This window comes from Ochotona princeps, chromosome 11 (genome assembly GCF_030435755.1).
Source record: "Ochotona princeps isolate mOchPri1 chromosome 11, mOchPri1.hap1, whole genome shotgun sequence".
NCBI lineage: Eukaryota > Metazoa > Chordata > Mammalia > Lagomorpha > Ochotonidae > Ochotona > Ochotona princeps.
In genome coordinates, this window is record NC_080842.1 from 33,265,930 (window position 1) to 33,292,613 (window position 26,684).

The 26,684-nt window shown below is 39.4% G+C and overlaps 1 long non-coding RNA gene across 1 annotated transcript in view; it reads left to right on the forward strand.

The window, feature by feature from the left end:
* LOC131481387 (uncharacterized) overlaps positions 1–26,684 on the forward strand; it is a 175,391-nt gene that overhangs the window by 88,364 nt on the left and 60,343 nt on the right. Inside the window, exon 2 of the long non-coding RNA XR_009246276.1 lies at positions 7,198–7,450. This is a non-coding gene — a long non-coding RNA (uncharacterized LOC131481387). The remainder of the gene's footprint in view (positions 1–7,197; positions 7,451–26,684) is intronic.

Here is a 26,684-nt window from a genome sequence, read left to right on the forward strand (position 1 = left end):
TGCTCTCTGTGTTAGAGCCATTTCCTCCCAACTCACTTTGGTTGTAGCGAAACAGTTCAGGGGTCGTTTTTTGGTCAGAAGGAATTTATAACCCTCTGTTTCCCAAAGTGACAAATTCATGTAATTCTGCCACCAGGAACAAAATGACGTAAGAAAAACCCCGTTACTATGGGGCCTGCCCCTTGTCCCTTATCCATGCCTTAGCCACAGAAATGGCTTCAATTTGATGAATTTAATCAATTATTCACTGGACACAGGCCTCAGTGGTCTCTGAATTAAATTTATCTTCAAAGAGAAAATTATGGCAGCATACTGCTGAGTACAGTAAATTCGAGCTTGCATTAGAGCATTGAAAGTATATCAAGTAAGGCAATACATTTGGGCTTAAACTGAAGACTATTGGGTGGGGTGGTAGCTTTCAGGTTAATCCTCAGCCTGTGGTGCTGGCATCCCATTTGAATACAGCTTCAAGTCCTAGCTGCTCCAATTCTGATCCAGTTTTCTGCTAATGACCTGGAAAAATGTCAGAGAATGGCCCAAGTCCTAGGGCCCTTGCACCCATGCCAAGGACCCAGAAGCAGCAAGCAATCCAGCTCTGGCCATTGCAGCCCTTTGGGGAGTGATTGAGTAGGTGGAGGATCTCTGCCTTTTCACTCTCCCTCTATTTCTTTGTGACTCTGATTTTCAAGTAAAATAAAATAAATCTTTTTTAAAAACCTGAAGAATATCTTGTGTTTTTGAATAAAATCTTTGGTAAGTACTCAGGAAGATACAAAACTTGGAGAATAATCTTATTCAACTAATGTAGATCAACTAAAGAAAGTTCTAGATAATACTGTAATTGTGCTAATGGTCAGAGGGATCAAATGCTGTTTCCCACAGTTCTATGATGCCTAATATGACACAGTTATAAATGATGGGGTGGGCCTTGTGGCACAGCACATTAAGCCATGGCTTCGGACGCCTGCATCTCGTGTAGGACTGCGTGGGAAGGAGTTCTGGTGTCTGTTTCTGATCGAACCTCCGCTAATGCATTCTGGGAGGCAGCAGAGGGTGGTGCAAGCACTCGGGCAATTGCAACCATGTGGTAGATTAAATGGGGTTCCTCACTCTTGCATTTGGCACAGGCCAGGTTTTGTTGTTGTGGGCATATGGGGGACTGAACCAAGGATGGGAGATCTCTCCCTGTCTGTCTTTCTGTTGTTCTGTCCTTCAAGCAGATGAAAAGCCTAAAAATATTAAAAATGGTGACTCCTTAACTTAAATTACTTATCGTAGATCATAGTTCAGAGCGTGAACATAGTTTAGACAAGGTAAGTAATCTTAGAGGCAATTTGTTTAGAGCCAGAAATACCAAACTTGAGAACGTCTTTGCTACCTGTGAACTCTGATTTTGAGTAAGTGACATGATCTTTTGAACATGTTTTCTTATTGGTAACATGGGGATAATGGAGGTTGGCCTACCTCACTTGGTGACCATGTCAAATGAGTGAAGCTGTAAGTGACTTACAATAGAGCTGGCCTGGGACAAAGACTCAATGAATGGTAGCTATTATTATTATTTAAAAGAACTTTTAGGGCCCAGCGTGGTGGCCTAGCGGCCAAAGTCCTCACCTTGAATGCACCAGGATTCCATATAGGTTCCGGTTCTAATCCCGGCAGCTCCACTTTCCATCCAGCTCCCTGCTTGTGGCCTGGGAAAGCAGTCAAGACGGCCCAAAGCCTTGGGACCCTGCACCTACATGGGAGACCTGGAGGAAGTTCCTGGCTCCTGGCTTTGGATCGGTGCAGCACTGGCTGTTGTGGTCACTTGGGGAGTGAATCATCGGGGGGAAGATCTTCCTCTCTGTCTCTCCTCCTCTCTGTATATCTGACTTTCCAATAAAAATAAATAAATCTTTTTAAAAAAAGAACTTTGAAGTGTGTGATTCAATTGTATTACTAATGATGTTATGAAATTTATTACACAAGAGAAATTGTGTAAGACAGTGGTTAGGAGACAATACATTTCTGTTTCCAGTAGCTATGCATTTCCCTGTGACCTTGAGCTAGCTATTTGACTGCCTTGTCATTGCCTTTACTTGTTAGTTGAAAGATTAATGACAGTAAACATTTATAGACTGATTGTATGGATTAAATGAGCCAATGCATAAAGACCCCTTGAGACAGTGCCTAGCACAAGGTAAATCCTCTCTGTTTTTGCTATCATCATCTTTGTCATTATCATCAACATGATTTTACCACTTAGTGAGGTAACCTCTGGTAGAATCTTCCAGAGGGTTTCATTTTCACATAATAAAAACAGGGGTATAGTTCACTTGAAAACATTTTTTGTTTTGTTTTTCAAGAAATGCTGCCTGTTGAGTTCTCCAGAATGCAGGTCTGACATGACTGCTATTAGAAAGTCTGCTAGAAATCTGTGCTGATGTATGTGGTGGTGGTGTGCATGGCGGGAATGACAGAGAGAACAGAGTTGCATGTATGCCACTGACCCCACAGGGAGTTTTACCTTGGGCATGAGTGATCAGGCCTTTAACCAGCCTCTGCATGTGGGTACCCCAGTAAAGGCACATCTTCAGCAAAGATGTGAGTTGTTCCTGAAGGGTGGGCAGCTTTTGGATATCCATTCACAGCATATGGGGCAGTAAATCCTTCTTTGAAGAGGCATCTGAGAAACTCATGACTCTCAAATAGGAATTTGATTGTCAGGCTCGGAGCCAGTGTTCTTTGTGCTGTTTCAAAATACCCATGCCTCTGTGTCCTATACTTCTGTGTGATGGGCTCTAGTTGCTAGAGGGCAGTGTTGCACTTCTCTACAGCTTTGCATTGCAAGTACTTAAAACAGTGCCAACCACATGGTAGCTGCTCAAGAAATGTTGCTGTAGAAACAAATGAGGCTAGCAGGGTGAAGGACTTAAAATTGTGGAAGGGAATGATGCAGATCTGTGCATCTTTTATGGAGTTTACTATGTGGTAATGAGCAAACAGAAGAGAGGAGGAATAAGGGCTTAAAACCAGCCACGGTGTAGTACAGCTAGTAAACCTGTTGTGTAACATGCTGACATGATGCTGGCATCCCATATGGATACCAGTTCAAATCCTGGTTGCTTTACTTCCAGTCCAGCCCCCTGCTAAAGCACCTGGGAAAAGATGGCCCAAGTGCTAGGTTCCTACTTCCACATGGGAGACCTAGACCAAACTTCGGCTCTTGGCTTTATGCTAGCCTGTCCTGGCCATTGTTACCATTTAGGGAGTGGACCAATGAAAGTATCTCTGTCTCTCCCTCTCTCTGCAACTGTGCCTTTCAAATAAATAAAATCAATCTTTAAAGGATCCAATTTCTGGATTTAAACTAACTTGGAATATTTGAGCTCAGTGTGTAGATACAGTCTGTTTAATGATCAGCTGATGAGGAATCAGGAAGTACCTTGAAATTACCCATAATTCTAATCACTAAAATTTGGGGATAAAATACATATCAAAAGTTATACTTTCATATCTTCAAAAGGAGTGCATCAAAGAAACAGGGATCTTTGCTATGGTGCTTTTAAATTTATTTTGCAGTTTTTTTTGAGTGTAGTTCCCTTATGGAGAATCTACTTTTAGTGCTAAGAATATTAATATATTTGAAAATGTATTCAGGCTTTGCTTTTGATTGTGAAACCTGAGGTGGTCTCTTACCCATGCAGGGCAGGAAATCCAGACTTTAGAAATTTGACTATCAATATTATGCGTGTTTTGTTTAAAATCTTCTGAAAAAATTGCAAATGTTCACATCAAAAGAAGCTTTGTTTTCCAGATCTTGCCCAGAAGGATCTTATGAAACACATCAGGATATCATCCCTTCTGTTTTGAAAAAAAGAGGAAGGGATAATTTTTTTCTGGTTAGAAGTTTTAAATTTTGTGATATTTATACAAAACTCTCTTTGCCTCAAAGGTAATTTGATGTTTTGAAAGAGGTATTCTATTTTCAGGGCTAAATAGGGCTGCCAAAAGTTTTACCTAATTCATTTCCTGTAGGATTTGAAGAGATACCAGCTCTATGCATCTGAAAGACCTTTAGCAATGATGAAGGTCTCTCAGACGGTGGTATTGTCTCAGATATTAGAGAAACACTTTCATACAGATACACACTTCACTGTCTTTATACCTCTCTGTTGCTTTGGGTTTATAGTGACTCATGGTTCATTCATTAAGAGTGCGAGAGAATTTTTACTTAAATTAGTCAAGCTTCTAACTCAAGGCCGCTATGATATTCAGACACTACAGGTGTTAACATCTAAGGATTTTTTACTCTCTCCAGTGTTACATAACCTTGATAGTGTCTGAGAATTAGCTTAGCAGCTTCAGAGTGTCTAAAGCCTCCTTTAGTCTTTGCATCCTCAGTGGAACACCAGGTTTGATCCCTCTGGCATCCTTCAGTGACAGTTAGACATCGTGTTGGGTCTCAGATCATGTCTAAAGCCCTGGATCTCTCTCAAAGTGTGCACTTTTACCCAAGGAAAATAAAGATTTATGGCTGTAGAATTCTTTTTATTGTGAACTTTCTGTGCAAAAGTCTTCAATAGCTACTTCTAAATTTAAAGACAAAGTCGATCCTTTTAAAGCATATAAATGAAACAGAATGTAACTTAGTTAAGCTTTGCTCCCTTTATTGGCAGATTCTCTAGCTGGCTAATCTAAGTAGAGGATGCATTGATTTATTCCCTCTGGTGATGGGTTAACCTAATTACCTGTAAATTTCTCTAAATCCTAAATTTAATGATTTCATTTATTATGATTATAGAAGAAAATTATTTCTCAAAGGGTAAATAAGATGTCTAGTATGGTTTTTGGTAATTAGGTTACTTGTTTATATACACCAGAAAAAAAATCATTACAGCTAAGGAATAGTGAGATATGAGAGCAAACAAGCAGTTTCTAAGTTATTGAGTCTAATTTTTATTAGCAAATCTGCCTCATTTCATTTCCTAGAAAATTAGATGTTTAAAATGACATTTTCTCCTCCTTACAAATCAAGGTTTTTGCTGGGAAACAAAAAGAAACCTATATAATTTAAACAACACGTTTGTTAAAAGAGCCAGAGGCGGCTCACAGAATTGTCCAGGTATAGGAAACAAGTGGAAAAGCAGAGACTAAAGTCATGGCCAAGATTGTGTTGGACAGTCAACCATGCACATCTCTGCGGTTCATTGATCTGCTGACCTCTGTTCAGTGACACTTGCTGCCACCTTGCTGGGCTCCTGAAACCACCCACAAATGCTTCTGCCACTGTAAATAAGCTTTGTCTCCAGGCCTGTGACCAATTCTTGCACAATTTAGAAGCGTTGATTACTCTCCACTGCATCACAAGTCTACCATGAGAGGTGAGCAGGCAGGAGAGAAGGATTCAGAACTTAGGGCTTATCCTTCACTATATCTCGGGTTCCCATTGTGAGATTTCCAAAACTGGGGATTGTGTTTCCAGGTTGTGCCAATATTGAGAAATGTCCACTAGACTGAGTTCCTCTTCTGGAATCATGTCTTTCCACAGCATATACAGCAACATTAACACAACGCAAATGCTCTGAGATTCATGAGCCCCGTGCTCAATTCTGGTGTCAATAATGGCCCTTGGAATCTATTGGAAACTACAATATTAGGAGAGTATTGACAGAGGCCATGATTATGGGGGATGAAAGCTTCAGTGTTTCTTGTTGCTGTGATTAAGTCCCATGGAGGTCCAATCATCTAGGATTGATTATTCGGGGACTGTGCTGTCTCGGTTATATTTTTCTGGCTGTTACTAATCCAGATTCTTCTTCTTCTTTTGGTGTAGAATTGTCTCTATTAAAGCGAGGTATATTAAAATAGGAAAAGCTAAAATTCATGTTGCGTGAATGTGCTTTTTATTGACCGTAGAGGTAAAGTCTTAGGCATCAAGATCAAAATGTAGACTCCCCTTTTATTCTAATTTTTGTTCATTTACCAACAAATATTTACAGAATGTCTTCTCCATGTATAGAGACCTGTTAAAAGATTTATTTTTTTCATTTCCATATATAGACTCTTACTGTTATGGTCATTCACTGGCTTTTACTCTAATTTTATCTTTTTTTTTTACTTTGAATATTTTTGGATAAAATAGTAAAAACACAATAGTAACTATAGATTATCAAAATTACAAATGATCTATGGGAATGAAAGTGTCAATGGCTATTTACTAAAGATATTGAGTTTGGTACCATGGGGATATAAAGATGAAGAAAATCCAATCCTAAACTGAAAACATGGTCTTTAAAATCATTTTATTGATTATGGGACACAGAGAGCTGAGAGCCATCCTAATCTGTTACATGCTTTTTATGAAAATCAACATATAATAGGCCAGAGGATTTTTTCCCCTGTACTTTGATGATTGGTAAAATTCTTTTTCACAGGGGTAACTCTCCTTGAGTAAAGTAATCAAGACACATGATTTGCTAATTGATACACAGGGAAATGCCTTATGAATGAGTGAAGCAGTTGGCTCAGGTGTATGTCTCCCAGGGACAGAATACAGAATTATGGTTTAGCAATTAGACTGTCAGTATTCCTTACCCAGTTGACCATAATTAAAATAATTTTATTCTTGGTTTGGTACTGGGAATTGAAACTCACACCTCAGTTACCTGGTAAAAGATATCCAAGGCTAATGGTATAAAACATGTAGGTTTTACAATGCCAACGGTGTCCTTCTAAATATAGAGTTCCTCAATCATTCCTGTCTGATTAAAGTTGAATTTGACTAATTGATAATGGCTCTTCAATTAGGTAAAAGCATAATTTATTTAGAAATTACATTTATTTAAATCAATTTTTCTCCTTTTCGAGATGTTTGGGTTTCTGTATCCAGTTTGACCCAACTGCCAAAGCTCAGAGGAGGCAATTGCAAGGGTAACTGACAGTCATTCCCCAAACAGACTGATAAAATGCGTCCTTTGGAGAACTGCACTGCACAAAGTATTAGTTCTAAAGAATATGCATGAAACTTCCTTAGTTCACATACAGGCTTCCATGGAGGCGTTTAACTGGGTGTGAACAAGGAAAATGAAAGCTGACAGCTTGTGAGATCATGATCCTGCCTGACTGTGGTGGGCACAAGAATTTTTCCAGGTGGGAAAACTTATTGAAGTGACATTCATTTCAACTACTTTTCTTTTCTGCCTGTCATTGCAGAAGTAAGGCCAGGCTGTGCTGAATGAAGTAGGGCAGAATGAGGGGCTGTGGCTGTCTCCTGCCGCCTGCTTGCTGAGAACTGGAATAGGCACAGCTCTCAGTTCCTTTGGAGGCCTGGGGAGGAGACAGAGTTGTTCTGTTGTTAGCCCTGCCAGACCACCGAAGGGATGCCACTGCCCCTGATCTATCAGTGGCTTCAGTAGCGAAGACCTCATCATCAGACGAATGCTGACTCCTCATTAATCCAGCTGAGGTTTGTAGAAGCCTGTTGAGCAGAGCATACCTTCTGTGATTTCTAGGCTGAGCTTTGGGGGAGTCTATTGCACAAAATCCAACTTTGGGGACTGTAGGATTTCCTAGGAAACAAGGTGATCTTGGAGGAAATCCCGAAGGTCCTATTTTCAGCACAACAATCAGACACTTTAGAGATAAGCCAGTGTAGAAGAGGGGAGATCAGTCCTGTCTGACTTTTTACTTCCCTCTTTGGTCTTACTTTTTCCATTTCTAGCCCACAGTCACAATTTGTCATACTGTTCATATCATATTCTCTTTTTAAAAACAGGATTTATTGTATTCATGTGAAAGGTAGAATTACAGAGATAGGCAGAAAGAGAAAGCATTCCACTGGTTCACTCCTCAAGAGGCCTGAACAGCTTGTGCTGGGGCAGGCCAAAGCCAGGAGCCAGGAACTCCATGCGGGTCTTCCATATGGGTGGCAGGGACCCCATTCACTTGGACCATATGCTGTTGTTTTGCCGTGTGAAATAGCAGGGAGCTGGAGCAGAAGCACAACAGGTAGCACTCCAACTGGACTGACAGGCATTGCAAGTGGGCCTTTAATGCACTGTATCACAATGCCAGCCCCATATCCACTTCTTGGCCAAGCTAAGGGCATTCTGTTTCTAGTCCAATTATGCTCGACAGTATACTATGTTGTTAGAGTTATTTTCCTAAAAAGCTCATAGGATCCCAAAGTCTGCAGCTCAGAAACACTCTATTTAAAGAACATAATGCAAACTTTCAAGATTTGATTTCAATTGTGCCATTTGTGGGCCGTACATTGTATTTTTGGTTTTAACACTGACAGTCACTCCCCATAATGTCAATTCTTTTTCCAAACTGGGGCCTTGTTCTTGCCCTAGAGCTGTCGGCATGGCTGTCTCCATGATTCCACTCATACTGTCAGCATCTTGAATGGCTCTGCTTTCTCTTCAACCATTTCAAAGTCTTCTAATCCTCCAACAGCAAAACCAAGTGCCAGCAATCCCCATTTATAGTATATTAGCATCAGGCTATGAGAAGTAGATGTTTGGTTTTCTTTCCCTTTAAATTCTTTTACCAAGAGAAAACCCTCTCTCTATGCAATGAATGATGAGAATGCATCAGAATTGACTTATTGATTGGTCTGGAAAGATAGGATGCAGGCACAAAACTGCTTCATTTCTCTTCCATCACTGCTCTCACGTGCTATCTGTCAGGTTATCCTTTCCTATTTCCCCGCTGATGCCTTGAACAGGTTCTAGACCTTTAAATACTGGTGAATTCAGCCAGATGAAGAGTTTCTTCTTATGCACTAAAATTCTGTCAGAATCAAAATATTTATTTTTGCTAAATTGGAAACATTTTCCTCCCTCTCCTTCAACACAGAATCAGTGATGGCTCTGGAAAAAGTCATGAGTGAGATAGAGTACGGTCCTTCCAGTTTCCTTGGTTTGCCTTCTCTCTAGGCTTTTTGGCTCCATGAGGTTGGAGCTAGAAGTGTCAGGGCAAAAGGACTGCTGGTCGTTTTATTTCACTGGTGCTCCCTTGTAGCTTTCCTTTGGCGGTTGGGTTTCTTATGTCATTGATAGGTGACTAGATGCTGCCTTTCCCTTGGGGTGCTTTTGTTGGAGAACATCTTGACGTGATTGATGCCATCTTGGGTTGGCTATTCTCTTGGTTTCACCTTCCTCAATTCCTGCCTTAGAAGCAAAGCCATCATTTTCTTTTCCCTATCAATATGTTCTGTTGGACAAAATCTCTGAAAGATATCACAAGATAATCCTCTATCCACTTGAACTGTGGGAAGCCTCCGCATCTTTGTCTCGTCAGATGACATAAGTAGCAAAAGCCACAGGCAATGTCACTGTGTCATGGGTAACTGCGTCCCTATGCCTGCCTTTTGAATCCTGCCCCAGAGGCAGACACTGGCTTCATACTTTCTACAATCCTGGGCCAGTGAAGCGCTCAGTATCTTGTAGCCGGCAACACCAACATGACCTAGAGGAATCTACACTTTTCCATAAACTGGAAGAAGTTTAGAGCCTGAGGCTACCTTCTCATAAATCTTCTTCCCTATTCCACACAAAGGATTATTTTGGAATCTTTGCTCTTGAACTACGGCTGGAGGAGGAGACTCCTCCCCGCTATCGTGGATACTTAGTATATTTCTATAGAAAAATGAAGGTTTGTTTTTAATCCACTGTCTTGTTCTGAAGTTTTAATGATAAATCTGTCAGGCAAAGACCTGTTTGCCACTCTATTGCTGAAGAATGGGATTCTTACAAGAGTTTGGCCTGGCAGCGTTCTTCAAGGGGATGAAAACCACACTAGAAACAAATGACTGGCACCTAGTCAAATGCATCCTTGTTTCCCGTCCTGTGGAGCTCACATGAGAGAGAAAGAACAATCTGCAAAGATCAGAGACAGAAAGCAAACAAGGAGGCAGAAGGCTGCTGCAGCCAAGTGGAGTCTTGAAGACGGGCTGCATCCCCCTGTATCTCCGACCCTTTCTAGAATACTATCGGGTGATGAGAAAAGATGCCTTCTTTGGTTTCCCTGCTAAATGCTTTCTGGTATCCACTGACAGCAATATTTTCAGCATGACAAATGGTTGTAATTTCTCCCTTAAATTACAGTTTTCTACAAACTGTCAACACAAGGTCTTCAGAATTATTGAGAAGAGAAAATATTGGGCACTTTAACTTAAAATTTTTGACTTACTGAAAACTGGAATATGGGTGCAATGGATATTTATTATTCTGACAGCCCCTATAAACATTCACACACACATACATGTGCACACACACACACACACACACACACTCATAATATGGTTGCTCAATGAAACTGTTGATCACAGTTCCTTTCCCTGCCCTGGCCAGCAGTGACGGAGGCAGGAGCAGCCAGTCTGGGACACGGAAGGTCCTTCTTTGATTTTCTTTTTCCTAGAAGGGTCTCATGGAGCACACAGTTTTTCTTTCTGATCTCAGAGGTCTGTAAGTTAGTGAGACAGCACCACTTGCGATCATTCTCTCCTATCTAGTAGAAATACATGGCTAGGACAGAGGAAGCCACTCAGGAGAAGCAGAGATGAGACAGAAGTGTGTCTCTGGTTGAGGTTCAAGACTCAGGTTCAGCTGTTTCAGAAGCAAGGCTCTCATCTCTCTTGCTACTAGATTGCATAGGCCCAGTGTTCCCCTGCCACTTAGGCTGAGTATGAATTAATGAAAACAGAAGCAGTCAACGTCCCACGGACTAACTCTGAATCCGTTCCACTCTGCAAATCGGTAGCTCTGGAGAGTAAATACGCACCTGCACAATCACACAGCTGGGTAGCTTAGCAATTGCGTGGTTGGAATGTCTATTTTATCAGACACAGACCATTAAACCGGAGTCTGTGCTGAAGTTAACAAAATATGTTAAACTAGGAGAAACGTAGACGCTCCTAAAGCATTAGGTCCAAGTTGTGTTATTTTGCATGCTGGTACAACATTGAATGCTAATTGATAGAGCCACATGTAATTAAACTCTGTTTAGCATCCTTGATCAACTTTGTTTATAAGTTATCAGTTCTTCATAATCACCACGCATTGCTCTCTGGAAGAAAGCGTATTTTAATTATATTGATTTTACATTATAGACCAATAGTTGTGTGTTGGGAGCCACCATGTTTGGGGAGAAAGTAGAGTCAGACAGACCTAGAAGTGAACCTCAGGTTTCCCACTTACTTGTGTCTTACTACAAAATCCAAGACGCAGACAAATAAATTCCCCAACATCAGAAGTCTAGTGAGTGCCTACGTGGTTCTCTTGCCGCACCAACTGCCCACACTGACTCTATTCTCGGCCAAGTACAAGGTTCACGGTGGTCTTTATGCTGGCTGCTCTGACAACAATTTATACACTGGCTGGCTTATTTCGTATTTCTGGCTGAAGTCTGAAATGAGGGTGCTAGAAGATTGGGTTTTGATGAAGGACTTCTTCCCAGTTGCAGACTTTGGGTTTTCCTGTTGTGCCCGAACATTGTCACAGAGAGCGAACTCTGGCCTCTTCATTCTCACAACTGTGGTACTCATCTCTTCTTTCTGAGACTCTTCCTCTTGCAGTATTCTCTGGCCCAGTTACTTTTGGTAGATTCATTTCCAGCAGCTTGTGCCAGTATCAGCTACATATTTGGATGGATCTATTGGTTATGATTCCTTGTGTTTCTGTCTGTATCACCTCGCAGACCGAAAGAGAAGACACAAGCTATGCTCATTGCTGTGCTCAGATTCTATAGGATTGTACATAAACTTCAGCCTTCACAGCTTCATGGCTGGTGTCCATTGTTTACTTGGTAGGTAAACAAAGGCTTTTGATTCTATATCAGGCTTCCATTCACATCCACTTCACAAGCCAGCCATTACTTTCCATGTATGTCCCCAAACGACCCTTGGTGATCCTCAGATCTGTGTTTTTTTCTGCCTCTGCGTCCTGTTGTAACGGAGAGCAACAGGGACCCTCTTCAAGAGATCGCTGTTAGATAAAGATTTAGTCCATACCTTTAGATAATGCCACAGTGGGGGTTCTTGGTGAATTTACAGTCATGATTTATTTTATCATCCTGCAAGTTCATTCAGTCTCTATGTTTTTCATTTCTATTTTCAGCGTGCATTACTTTTAATTTAAGAGTCAAGACCTCATTTGCAAAAACAAGGATCTTGACCTCATGTCAGTGCTTTCTTTTAAAATGATTTACCTTTGTTCCAGCAGATGGCAGTATAACATAAGCATGAGCTGCCTACTGAGTATTTTAGTATTATTTCAATCTTCAAGTAATAGGAGGCCCGTTCTGAGTTATGTTTCTACCACAATTCTAAATTAAAAATAGGATCTCTCTAATGATTAGATGATAATCATCTTTTTACTGCTGGTGATGTTGTGTATTAGGAAAGTTTAGTCTTGGTTGTTAGGTGTTTAAGGATTTCTTTATGCCTGACATCTTAAGCTATTTTAATATATGTACTTGTATTGATATATTTTTAAATTTAATTACGATACAGTTATCAGGGCTATAATGTGACATCATTTGAAAAAAGTGCCCTTTCTGTGTAGTTTATTTGGATACGTGTAGATTCTAGACATAGGTGTTTTATAGGAGCATTGGCTATCAAAGAGTTTTTTCGGTCTTCTAGAATTAAAGCTTATTTCTTAGACTCAGCATTACATGCAGAATTAATTTTCTTCTCAGATTTTGTTTAATTAGATAAAACTGTTAGGGATTTTCTCACATAAAATTGGAAGAATGTAGTCATTAGATCAAGAGGAATTTTATGTTTGAGAAACAAAGAAGCAGTTTTCAGAATGTGCCTTGTTAAAATTTTAGTTGCTAAGAAGCAAAGATTCCTATCAGCAAGTCAGAAATCTATAATTTACAGGATGTATCTATTACTTTTTATTCCCTGAAAAGACAATGAGTAAGTAGCAAAATGTTCAGTTACATTAACAAATACTCAGAATTTATATTATTCCCTTTTACTTTTTCAAATATGCGTTTGGACTTCTTTGGTATATACATGTTCATGTTACTTGTTTGAAAGGCAGAAAGACAGAGCTCTCCCAGCTGCTGTTGTATTTCTCAGATACTTGCGAAAGTCCAGGGCTAGGCTAGGAAGAAGCTGAGAGCCCAGAGCACAGCTTAGGTCTCCGTGTGGTGCTTGGGCCATCATCTCTGCCTTTCAGGGCGTGCATTAGCAGGAAGGCAGAATCTGCGGTGGACATAGTGACTCAAATCAGGCTTGCTGATATGGATGGGAATGTCTCAAGTTGTGTTAACTGCTGTGCCAAATGTCTGTGCCTATGTTTAGTTTCTAAAGGCAAAGAGAATCTTTGTGCTGTGAATTCTAACCCTTGCGTCCTCATTTACCTTCAAATAAAGGATTTGCCTTCTTTTTTCTGTTGTGCTTGCCAAGAGAGTTGATCCAATGCTCTTTATTCTTTTCTTACTTATACTGACTTAACAACTTAAGGTGATCAGATCATAATTTTAATGAAGACTTTGATTGATTTACAATACTCTACTTGTGGATAATTGGTTTGGGATATCTTACTGGAAGTGGTTGTTTCCTCATGAGGGAGCCGACTGTAGCTTCTAGTAAGTGGACGGCATGGGTTAACAAGCAAGCTACTCTTCCAATATTTTATATGGAAACTCGAAGACATTTGACAAAATTAGAGAGTTTGCGGGGGTGGGTGGGTGGGTTGGAGTGTTCAGTGTATTTTATTCATAAACAGAACCATCTTTCCTTTCTAGTCTGAATGTCCAATGTACAAGTAGAGGGCTACTTAAGTTTTATTACATGACCTGTAACTTCAAGAATGCATTGAGAAGAAATAGCTGTGTGGGGATATAATACTTTTGAAAAAATTATCACTGACAAGTTTTGTTCTTTGTAATTCTTGTTGCATTTGGCTTTCTGTCCATTGAAGTTTAGGCTTTTGTTACTTCAGAGGAAAGCGGTGTCCCTCTGTGAATAGGAAAGTCATCTTTCAACTTGACTTTCTGAATATCATAGCATAGAAGGAACAGGACTCTCATTCACCAAAGCAACAGCAAGAAGGAAAAAAAGCTTTGTTTATTCCTGAAAATCAAATTTGCAAGACTTTAAACCAGCTTTTATGAGAGCTTATAGGTGGAATTATGATTTGGAGATTAAGGGCTCAGATTAGTATTAGAATTCTAGAACAAAAAGGAATTATCTGAATTTCCTGTCAATAATCCATGTCTTGGGTCCAGTGTGATTGCTCAGTGGATAAATCCTTGCCTTGCAAGTGCTGGGAGCCCACATGGGCACCAGTTCCTATGCTGGTCTCCCTACTTCCCACCCAATTCCCTGTTGTGGCTTAGAAAGACAGTGGAGGATGATCCAAAGCCCTGGGACCCTGTACCAGCATGGGAGACTTGGAAGAGGCTCCTGGCTCCTGGTTTGGATCACTTTAGCTCCAACCATTGCAGCCACTTGGGAAATGAACTACTGGGCTGATCTTTTCCTTTCTGACTCCCTTTTTCTCTGTAAAACCTGCCTCTCCATTAAATATGATAAATAAATCTTAAAAGATTCACGTCTTGAGTCTGCCCTTAAGCTTTGTGCTTTATGTCATCACAAAGTAGCTAGCACGAAATGAATGACATTGTGTTATTAAGCAAACTGGGACATAAGATAGAGCTTCCTAGGTACCCATAGCCTGTACGTGTGTATCTGGAATAAGGGAGCAAGCAGGTGATAGAAAAGGATTGAAAGCTAGAGGGACAGACGGGAGTAATCAAGATTCAGGGTGAATAAATCCATTTTTATTTGAATCAACCAAAGGCAGAGCTTGGCCAGAGCATCACCTTTTATACTCTTGGACAAGTACTTGGCAAGAACTTAGAACCTGTGTAGAGATAGAGATAGGGTGACCACACCACATCCAGAAAACTTACAGAGACATGACAATTGTGGATATTGGAGTAAGGAATCCACTGAGTACAACTTTCTAAAAATCTGAGTATTGCACTCTGGAGCAGTGAATTAAGCTGTTACCTGTACTGATGGTATCCCATATAAAAGTGAAAGTTTAAGTTCCACCTAATCTGCTTTCAATCCAGCTCCCTGCTTTTCAGTCCAAGTCCTGAACTGCTGCCACCCACCTGGGATACCTGGATGAAATTTCTGGCTCTGCTTTGGCCTAGTTCTGCCTTGAGCATTGTGACCATTTAGAGAGTGAGCCAGCCCGCCAGAGGGAAGATTCTCTCTCTCTCTCTCACACACACACACTCTCTCTCTCCCTCATTCTCTATAACTCTGCCTTTGAAATAAATGAGTAACTCTTAAAAAGTTGCTGGATTTAACTTGATTCTATATGAAGACAGCTGAGAAAGGTAAAGCTTTAGATGATTGCTTCCATGATCATGACTTTGCCTGGTATCAAGATACCAGCTTGTGAGATGAAGGGAACAGAAGAAATTTGAGCAAAGGAATTTGAAAAGAAAAAGCAATTCCAACATAGAATTCGATTCTAGATTTTATTGAATTTGAATTCAGAATTAACTGAGAATCTACCTACTAGAAGCTAAGTTTTGGATTAGAAAAAATAATACATACCCATTCTGTATCTTTGATTCAATCAAGTGCAGATTTAAAAATATCTGGAAGTGGTAATTGTGTTGATAATGAACATGTACAGGCTGTTTTTCTTGTCAGTATTCTCTAAACAATGCCATCTAACAAGCCATTTGCAAAGCGTTTACATGGATTGAGGTATCATCAGTAATCTAGAGATGATGTGATGTACATGGGATGATGTACATAGATTCTGTGCCAGTAAGGCTCATTTTTGTAATGGACTTGGGCACATCAAGCACCTCGGTATCAATGGGGTCTGGATACAAATCCTTCCAGCAGTAGAGGGGTGGTCAAACTTTTAACTGGCAAGGTCAAAGACTGATTGCTCTTCAAGATGAAAAATAAGACTGTTGAAATGAGAGGGGAAGTAACAGAGATAGCGGAATTTGCACAGATGTTTTAGCATGGAAACATCAAATGAGAAATTAGAGTTAAGTATATGCAGGCCTGGGATATACAGTTCTGATTGCTGTGAGTGCAGGTGAAATTTGTTTGAATGGATGACAGTTCTGCTAAAGTCTTCCATGCTCTGATATAATGTCATGCAACAAGAAACTGCGGAATAGCCCTGAAGAGGGCTGTGAACATAATGTTCCTGGGTTCCTGCAGGTCTTCTGGGAGTGAGGTGGCAGAGCTATGGACATAGCAGGGAACATCCACAGCACGGAACCCCTGTAACAGCACAGATATGATGGGAATGTTGGTTCAAGGAGGAAAGGAACAGAGCCAATAGTCCTCACACATGAGATGGATTAAGATATCAGTTTGGAAATGGCTGGAAGAATTGGTGTATAGATAATAAGAAATAGCCACCAATCCAAGCTGTGAGGTAATTACTAAATTTTAGGGGTATAGTTTGGTTAACGATTGGAAAGGGATTTGGAGGTGATTGGTTGATCTTGAGCAAGCATGCTTGGGATGAAGAATTCAGGCTGTAGCTTAACTATGGAGCCTAACTAACCTGGCAGCAGTAAAGCAAGACAACAATAAAAATCAGAATGCAAAGAGGAAATGATTGTGAAGAAATTGATGAGGGATAATTAGAACAACAGGCACAGCAAAGTTGGGTAGAGACAAGTCTAGTGTTGCAGAGTTCTAATGAGGTCAAGGTCCTGAGTAATTGGTATACAGGGCTAGGAACTTGAGGATGGACAAATAGAGGCCACCTTCTTTGAGTACGGAGTAACACATTCCAGCCTCCTATTAGGCAGTGACCCCTAAGAGAGTGGTAACAGAAAAAAGAGATTGAAATTTCCAAACACATAAGCAGAAGAGAAAGAGGTCCCAAAGCCAAAACTAGCCTAGGAACTAAGGATTTTTGCAATTATTCCAATAAAAGATTCAGGACAAAATAAGAAGAGCATAGAGGCAACAGTGAGATAACTGTGATGACTGCTAAGTTTGGAATTAATTCTGTTAATATTATTCTCGGTGCTAATGGAAGACAGCAGTAATGGAGATAATTGTGTGAGGCAGAGTCCATCCCATTGGTGAAAGAGGAATTAGTCATTTCTGGGCAGTAGATCCTGACAGTGGAAAAGAGATTGCTGTAATCTCTTTAGTGAAAACCTGTTTATCAGATACGGTTCCCCAGCATCTTGGGGGGCCAGGGTGGCCAAGGAGCCTTTAGAGCCAAGAAATGGGGAGAGGGATCTCCATAGGAAGAGATGGACAATTAGGTTTTGCTTTGAATTATCTTTGCTTCTGTGACAGCATTTTTTAAAGATTTATTTTAGTTTTTATTGGGAATTCTGATATACAGAGAGGACAAGAGATAGGAAGATTTTTCCATCCGTTGATTCACTCCCCAAGCAGCCACAAATATTGGAGCTGAGCCGATCCATAGCCAGAAGCCCGGAGCCTCTTTTGAGTCTCCCATGTGGGTGCAGGGTCCCAAGGCTTTGGGCCGTCCTCGACTGCTTTCCCAGGACACAAGAAGGGAGCTAGATAGGAAGCAGGGCAGCCGGGATTGGAACTGGCACCCACGTGGGATCCTGCCTCATGCAAGGTGAGGACTTTAGCCACTAGGCTACTGCACTGGGCCCGAAAGCATTTTGTTTTACATTAAACAAACAAACCGAAATCTTTAGTGGACTTTCAGGAGAGATTGATTTTCTTCACTATTTTGACTAGATTTCAGACCCTCGAGCCATTTGTGCTCCTTTTTCTCACCTTCTGTAGATTAGGACACCATTTAGAATCTAACAATATTTTTCCCTAAACATTTTGTCTTTTTTCAGTTGTCAAATATTGAATTAGATCTTGCTATAAACAGAGTAGAAGCTGGTGTTGTTGACATTTCCCTTCATTAGTAAGTAACTGAAAGCTGACACTTCCAACCTATCAGCTCTAGTTTGGTCTAATGATAAGAACACAGTACGAGAAATGAGGCGATCTGTTTTCTCGCTGCTCATGTTATGACTCACTATGAAGCATTAATTGACAAAACTCCTTCATCTAATGTGTACCTATGATTCTTTACAAAGAAGAAAAATAAATATTGACTATTCCTTGGATTTAAAGTCTGAATGAATGAAACAGGTATTGATTTCAGTCCTATGACATTAATGATTAAATCTAACATGTGAAATCTGCTGGAAAACATTGATTTGAATCCTGATTTAGTCTCTTACTGGTGGTGGTAACTTAATGTGTTTTGTTTTTGCTTTTTATTGGTACTATTGGAAGAAGAACAGGAGCTATCTTAAATGCCCAAAGAATTATTACAAGGATCAAACAGATAATGTAGTTGAATGTTGGGTATAGTGTGAACTATTTGACAAAGGTTAGTTTGCTTTTTGTATAGGCTTAATGAGATAGATTGTTTCATTACAGTAACTGAGGGGCTTCTGGGATACCCTGAAGTTCAGGTAAGGCTCGTGGTTAGTTACAGACAGTGCTACTTTCTGGAAGCTTCTCTGTAGACTAGTTGGATAAAAGCACGTTCCAATAGCCTTAAAACGTTGGGACTGTGTTTTCAAAACCTCAATCATGGAGAATCACAAGGCTGAGGAAGCAAGTGCTTTAACATTTAAAATCACCAATTTGATATTTTTAAGGAAAAAAAAAGGCCAACGATGGAAGTAATTGCTTGAAGATCATGCAAAATTCTCAGAATATTGACTTGGTATGAGAAACAGGGAAAGACCAAAATTCTGTCATCTTTTTTAAAAAATGTATTAATATAAAAAGGACAGATTTCATGTATTTCATAGGTACAGTTCCTTTCTTTTGTGTCTCCCTCCTTCAATCCTCTTTTCTTCCCTTATTTTAGGTCTTCTTAAAATTTTTTGCACAAATATAATTTTAGTTCCCTCTAAAATCATGAGCTTCATGCAACACTAACTGTAATGTTCAGCAAGCCTAAGGTAGATGACAGCTCCACAGCAGATTTCTGGTTTTCTAAAGATTTATTATTATTATTTTTATTGGAAAGTCAGATATACAGAGAGGAAGAGAGACAGAAAGAAAGATCTTCCATCCGATGATTCACTCCCCCAAGTGGCCACAATGGCCGGAGCTGAGCTGATCCAAAGACAGGAGCCAGGAGCCTGTTCCAGGTCTCCACGCAGGTGCAGGGTCCCAAGGCTTTGGGCCGTCCTCGACTGCTTTCCCAGGCCACAAGCAGGGAGCTGCATGGGAAGTGGGGCTGCTGGGATTAGAACCAGTGCCCATATGGAATCCTGGCGCATTCAAGGTGAGGACTTTAGCTGCTAGGCCACTGCACCAGGCCCACTTAGCAGATTTTTCTTATTCTACTAAAATAAAACCTCAGGCTTTGGAGGTGGCCAAAAGTGCACAGGGAAATGGGAAAATGAGCAGAATGTAATTCAACTCAGTGGTAAAGTGAAGAAGAATCCTAATATCCTCTTTTTGTTCTCCATTAAAATTCTTGTTCAACAAATCTTTTTTCTAATATGGAGTTAATTTCGTGCTGTCCTTGGTTTTGACTAAATTTAGGATATAGAAAAACCCACACTGGTGAGCTTTTGAGTAAAAAGTTTTCAAGCTGGGTAAGCCCAGGTACCTTCATTGAATATTGCTCAAGTATGTTGTAGAAAAATTTTAAAGTAAATTAATATAATCAACAGAGAGCTGACAAAGGATAGTGATTCACCGTAAGCATTGAAGTCCATTAATCTTCAATCTATTTTTATTTCTCTACATTAGTAAAATGAAGCTTCTATGCTCCTCAAGTAAACTAATTTCTTTTCCTACAGGTTTCTTAACCCAAGCCTGGGTCCATGACCCTGTGAACAGAAGGTTAGCTTTGGTCACACCCCTCAGGATCTCCACTGGGCACAATCTATTTATAAGAGGAAGTCCCAGAATGACTCTTAAAATCATTTTATTTTTGTGAAACAAAGCAAAACAAAACAAAACAAAACCTCCTGGATGACCTTTGTAAAACTGCTTAACCTCTATGAACCCGAATCACCTCATTCGTGAAAAGTCCAGACAACTTTACATATTTTGTAGACTTGAAAAAAGGTTAAGTGGATTAGACACACGCGTAAATTTCCTAGCTTAACTGCCTCATGCATAGCAATAGACACCAAACAACTGATTCTGCATACAACCATGATGTGACAGAATAGCAGGAGTGGTGAGTCAGCAACCCCAAATCCTGCTAGTTGCTACTGGAGGTATTAGTTGTGACATTGGGTACATCACTTAGGTTCTAGAGCCTAGATTTCCTTTAAAAATATGAGCAATTGGATTGTATCTAATGTTTGTTCCAGTTTGATAAATTTTTGATTGTTTAGATTTTTTTTTTCAGATTCTAAGTTTAGGGTTAACAAAGTATGTTTTTTTTGCTTAGGAAACTAACTTTTACATAATACTTTCTCATTGTCATATAAGGGAGTTGGAAAGTTTTGCCTTCTCTCCCATGGAAGAATAAAGGAATGCTGGAAGTAAATTTCCATTTTATTTTCCTGCAGCAGTGCTGTGACCTCTGTGACAGAAAGTTAGAATTTCATCCAGTCTAACACAGGCTGTGCTTTAGGCTTCTGGACTACAGAACCAGGTGTTAGGGATTCCACAGGCTGACCTTAAGCCCCCAAGGGAGTTTCCATCTTTGAAGTGCCAACCTTGAAGTATGTGGCAACAGGTCACAGCCATTGCTTTTTGAGCATTTGGTGTTCTTCTAGGCTAAATACTGCCTTGAATAAGCAGTCAGTGAATTCAAAGGAATGTGTCAATGGTCAAACGGGCCTCTGAGATAATAGATTTATAGGTTGTGCAAGATTTTTCCCAGTGCAGATATATTTATTTTAAAAAATTGGACATTTGTATGTGTGTATATATTTATATTTATGGACATGAATAATATCAGCTCTCACTATTGGTTGTATATAAGGCTCCTCCTATACCATGATTGAAATCCAAGTTTTTTGAAATAATTAAACAATGGTAGAGGTGGATTCTGAAAAGTACTGCAGACATGTCTAATTGAATGGTTGAAATGATTGTGAATACTTGGGAGAAAGCAGGAACTCTAGGAACCAGTGAAAATTTCTCTACAAATTAACTCTGTGGTATGGTTGTTAGAGTCATTTATCAGTCCCTGAGGATTTGTCTATTGAATTGATTATTATGCTACCCTTCTGAACAGGCAGGAGAAAAATATGTGAGATCGTTGTAACTGGGTGAATTTACATATATTGAACAGTTAATATCAATGAGCAAGAACTTTAACAGAGTTCTGAAGGACACAGAAAACATGGAGATCGAACTGAAAGTACTTAATTTGGAAAAGAAAAAAAAAATCTTTTTCACCCGAAGGGATTGTATGGCAGGTGTTTCCAAAGTTTTTTTTTAACAGCTTTCCAATTCAGAAAGAAGTAGATATTCTTGGTACACAGCCAGGATAATTTGAGATCAGAAAGGTAGAATTTTCTCAAAACAAGGAAAAAGATTATTGTCAATAAGTCTAATGCATGGATTGGTTGTCTTTTCAAGTAGCAAATGCACTGGGTAGTGAGTTTATACAGTGGCTGGTCAGTGGTCCAGGGTGTCATGTAGAGGTTACTTGCATTGAAAAGAAGTTGGGCGAGACAAATTGTTCTGGTCCCTTGTCAACTTTTAGATACTGAGCTAAGGTTAAAGAATTAAGTCTGCAATCAGAGAACAAACATATTCCCATTTGTTACCCAGGCTCAGGAAGCAGATTTTTTTAGCACAGAACAGGCTAATATTTCTGGGTGCTCTGTTTTCAAAGTGAACCAGGAATGTGGCAACCTTCTAATAGTCAAGGATGTCAAGGATTTCCTTAGAGTATTACTACATGATAGAAGCCACCAGAAAAGGGGAAAATATTCCTCATAAATATCCAATTGAATGCAATCACAATGACTGCCATGTAACAATTCTAGTCACATTTATTGCATTTCATCTCATATTCTAATAACACTTTGTCTAATAAGTAGGTTGAGAATAATAGTAAATACTTTCTTAGTTTTCAAGTTATTAATGAGTTTTCCTTTTCTGGTCAGATTATGCAGTGCCTTTATTCTGAGATTTGGAAGTTGATAGACTTTAAACTCTTTTGATCTTATAAACTATAATAAGAAATACAATTTAGACCACTGTAGGATCATAACATGCGTTGTAATTTGGCAAATAACATGGGTTCACATAATATCCTGAAATTTTTTTTACTCAATTCAGTTCAGTGCAATAATAATTAAATACTGTGCATGGAATTTCAGAGGATTTTCAACTGAAAAACTGCTGTGGATCACAGCCACTGAAAACTTAATGGCAAAATTAATAACGGAATCCAGATCTTGTCACTTTGAAACATTTGATAAACTTGCCACAGAAATATAAGTTTTTGCATATGTGATACAGAAAAGCTTTTGAAGCTTGCATTACATTTAAACATCTCCTTATTTTCCTTGCAGTCTTTCTAACCCCTTGCCCCTTCTTCCCACAGAAAACTGCATTTCCTGACAGCAGTCTTTTAAAACATGAAAGCCTGTGAGAAAGATATATAGACAGACTGTATTTGTTCTATGTATCTTGATGCTTTAAATCTAGAGGAGCACGTTTTAACCCAGAGCAGTTATATTTGCGAGTAATTTCAGGTGCCTGGTGTGATAATAGACTTGCTTTATACTCATACACTGTTCATAGCTGCTTGGATAACTATTTTATTATAAGGAAGGCAAATGAAGCTTTTAAGATCGAAGAGGATACCTCCTTGAAGTTATCATTGTTACAAAAAGCTAAAGTAGCCACATTTCTAGGAATCAAAGGGCCTTAAAGCAGAAAGACAGTCACATTTAATAGAGGAATACAACTTTAGGCAATCGCCTAAGTAGGTGACAGGAACAAGAGGTAATCTAATTCTGAAAGTTACCAGTTCTGCCAGTTCTGCAATTAAGCAGGGTGCTTGATATTGCGGTAGCCACAGCCAGGGTCTGCATGACAAAATTTACATGATTGACTCAGGCATAGGAAGACACTTTATAATTTTTACCGTTGGAGATTCCTTTGGTAGCATTTTGATCTCACTGATTTAGAAAGCAGAAGCTCCACTCCGCTGTCACAGTGAAGCAAAGTAAAAGGTCATTTTAATCAGTCACTAGTCCAGTATTTGTGAATGTTTCATTGATGAATTCCAGCCCTGCAAATGTGAACCATCGCTATTTAGTTTTCAGTCACTGTCAAATAACAGTTATACTGTGTTCAGGGCCGTTTATTGGCTTCCTCCCCCCCCTCTATTTTTTCTCCTCTTATGATGTAAAATTTATATATTTAGAATGCATAACTCAAAGTAAGTGCTGGAATAAACCGCATTGTGGAATAACTAAATCAAGCTAACTGACATAGATATTAGCTTCCACATTCAAGCTTTGTCTCACCTTACCTTTGCCAAGGCTTGCTATGTTTGCCATGAGAGACGTCCAACGAGCGTCTCTCAGCTGGTCTGCTTCAAGTGCATACTACTTACCAAGATCATTTTCCTGGCAGATTAGAATATTCATGGCATTTTGGCTTACATATTTGCAGAGAGTAATGAGGTTCTTCATTATTTCTATTCAAAGGCTCTGCAGTAGTTTGAGAAGCTTCTAGCAGCCCAGACACCTGAAGGTCTGGATATCTAACCAAGGGCTCAGTTTTAGGGAATGGACCTCTCTGACATTTTATCGGATGCTTGTGAAAAACCTTGACCACAGAAATTTTCCTTGTAGTCAGAAATATATATAATAGTTTTAAAATTCTAATAGTTTTAATGAGATCAAAGGGCATCTTAATAGATCAAAATATGAAGAATCAATATGAAGGTATGACTCAGGAAATGCCTGGCTGCCAAAGTTTATCATTTGCTCTTAATTGTCCTGAATGTTAAACCAAGTCATATTTCTTCTGTCTTTCTTAAACTTCACAACTCTTACGGCCACATTGTAGAAAAGGACCTAATTTTATGGGACTTCATCAATAGATTACTATTATAAACTATTTATACGGTATTTAGTTTAGGGGCAGGGCTATGGAAGGTTATTTCTGTAGATATATCATTTATCTCTTTGATTTAATTCCCTAATCTTAAATTTTAAGTTACGAGTGCATCTCAGAGTCACTGACTTATTTAATAAGCAGACAATTCCCAACAAGAAGCATGTAGGCTTAGAGATTGTTTCAGGTTTTGTATCAATCCCACCAAAAAGGAAAAATGAAATATTTTAATAGTCTTTGAGTAAAAAGAATAGAGAGTACTAAAATTAAGAAAAATTCTAAAATGAGAGCATGCATTCTTTCCCCATGCATTTTCTGTTATTTATGTGGATTTTCCTGGTTATTCTATCTGCCACTTTCTTGCTTAGAGCAAAGCTGGAGAAGGGTTGAGCTAGTATTCAGTGAAGCTTGTAATTTTTTACAGCTTGTAGGTCTGACCTTGCCTTAGTGTTTTGCATATTACTGCTGCCTGTTTTTTTTTTTTTTTTTCAATTTTATTAGAAGTAACTGTCCTTATGGGTCCCAGGTCTGACCCGCCTGGAATGAATTATCTGCCCTCTCTCCCTTGGCCCCTCCCTCAGCTGCTACTCACTCAAAAGGGTCGCTGGGATCTGCCCTCTGGAGCTCTGGAGGGATGGGGATTCTTTTGTAGTACATTTCCCAGTCGAAGGCTCCTCGCATGGCATCCCCAGCTTGTGCCTCATACCCAAAGTGATTGTGGTCAATGACATCGATCATGGGACACACGATGGTTTTGTGGTTTAGTGCAATTTGGTCTGAAAAATGAAAGCACAAAATAGGAAATGACATGCCTGCCTGAGTCATCCATCATTTTGTAGCAAAGAAGCCTACAGAAACTTACTCATGTGAAAGCTTGCAGCCTGGATTCATTAGAACACTTTGCAGGAACTTCTGTTTGAATACCAGCCTTAACATGATGGGACAGTGATTAGGTACAATTAGAGATGTTGTATTTTCCTTTAAGAAACTTATGTCCCAGAGAGACTTGCAGAAGTCCATTTAGCTGTACCTCTGTCACATTTTGGCTTTGACCTGTCCCCAATCTGTCATTTTATCATGCATCTAACATGCAGAGAATATAAACAGCATTTGTGTTCCTTCAAGCATAGAGCCATAGCCTGCTGAGAAAATACTGGGCTGCTTTCTGGAGGTTCCAAAATGTAAATATTTAACTTTATGATTTTAGTAGCATCTAATCTTATGACAGTCATGATGACTGTTACCCCCTAAATGCTGACAGCTCATGTATATACAGTTCTTTGCTCTTAGGTTTGCCAGAGCTTTTGCCAATCCCTATTTTACTGTTATTTTAAGTCATCAGTAGAGTGAAGACTAATCAAGCCATACATGTTTAACTTCTTTCATTGCATAAAAATATAAGTGGTATGACACTACTGTTACTCTTGTAATATTATGTTGTTGACCGATATTAAGTGATTTATACCATGTTATTACTAACACTCCTAGAAATCATTTAAGGCTGCATGTAATTGCACTTCCCATTTTAGGCATTAGGAACCCGAGGTCAGACATGTTGTGAACTTGCCAATGTCAGTCAACTTTTCAGTGCAATAAAGAGGGTCAACCTCTGTTTAAAATCCGGTTCCAAAATTAGGGCTTTCAGGTTTACATGGGCTTTCAGGTTTACAGATTTACAGAGATGGTTTTATTTTCTTTGCTTCTGATATCTTTCTTTCCTAATATTGTCAGAACAATGGCATTAACAGCCAGCATGGGGAACTGACAATTTGCATGCCTACCTAGAAAAGTTAAGTGTGAAGTATCTTTTTTTTTTACAAGAATGGACATTTAACCAACATTATTATAACTAACATTGTCCGACAGAATGTTCAGATGTGATCATCTGTTCTCTTGTTATTTGAAAAGTCTTCGGATGTGGTGTGTCATTAAACGAAAGAATGAAGGAGATCACTTAGAAACGTTATGTGGTTTGGTGATTTCCATATGCTACTCCTCCTAAGTGTGGGGCAGGAGTTATATGACTTTGTAGAAACTATAGAATCTTGTAAAGCCCTCTCCTCTATGTCTGCACACCTCTTAATTCACTCCTTCATTTTCTTTCACATCCCAACAGTTACTTATTCAGCAGAAATTATTGTGTGAGCCACGTTTCTAGATTGTAAGAATGCAGTAGTAAATAATACCCTAAGAACTCCTAACTTCAGAAATGCTACCATGACAACAAACATAATAAATAATTAAATTATGTGATGTTTCAGGAAGTGATATATGAAATAGAAACAAAACAGAACGGGAGGAGTGCACAATGCTAACATCTAGAAAAGTTGGCGATTTTTGACAGCCCGGGCCAAATAAATCTCAGCGAGCCTGCCGGTTGCTTTATCTGATTTCAGCTACTGGGTAGAATCAGGAAGTCACAACACTGTTTTCCAGTTCATCTGCACCAAGGGCTCTGTTTTCACCTGAGCAAGCCTTACAACTGCCTTTCACCTTCAACTAGATGGTGTCTCCCCAGAAATGAGTCTGACAGAAAAGACTTGAATACTTTGATCACTTCTGCAGGTACTTTAGCATTAAGGTTTCAATGACTATCTTCAATCAACTTCAGAACCAG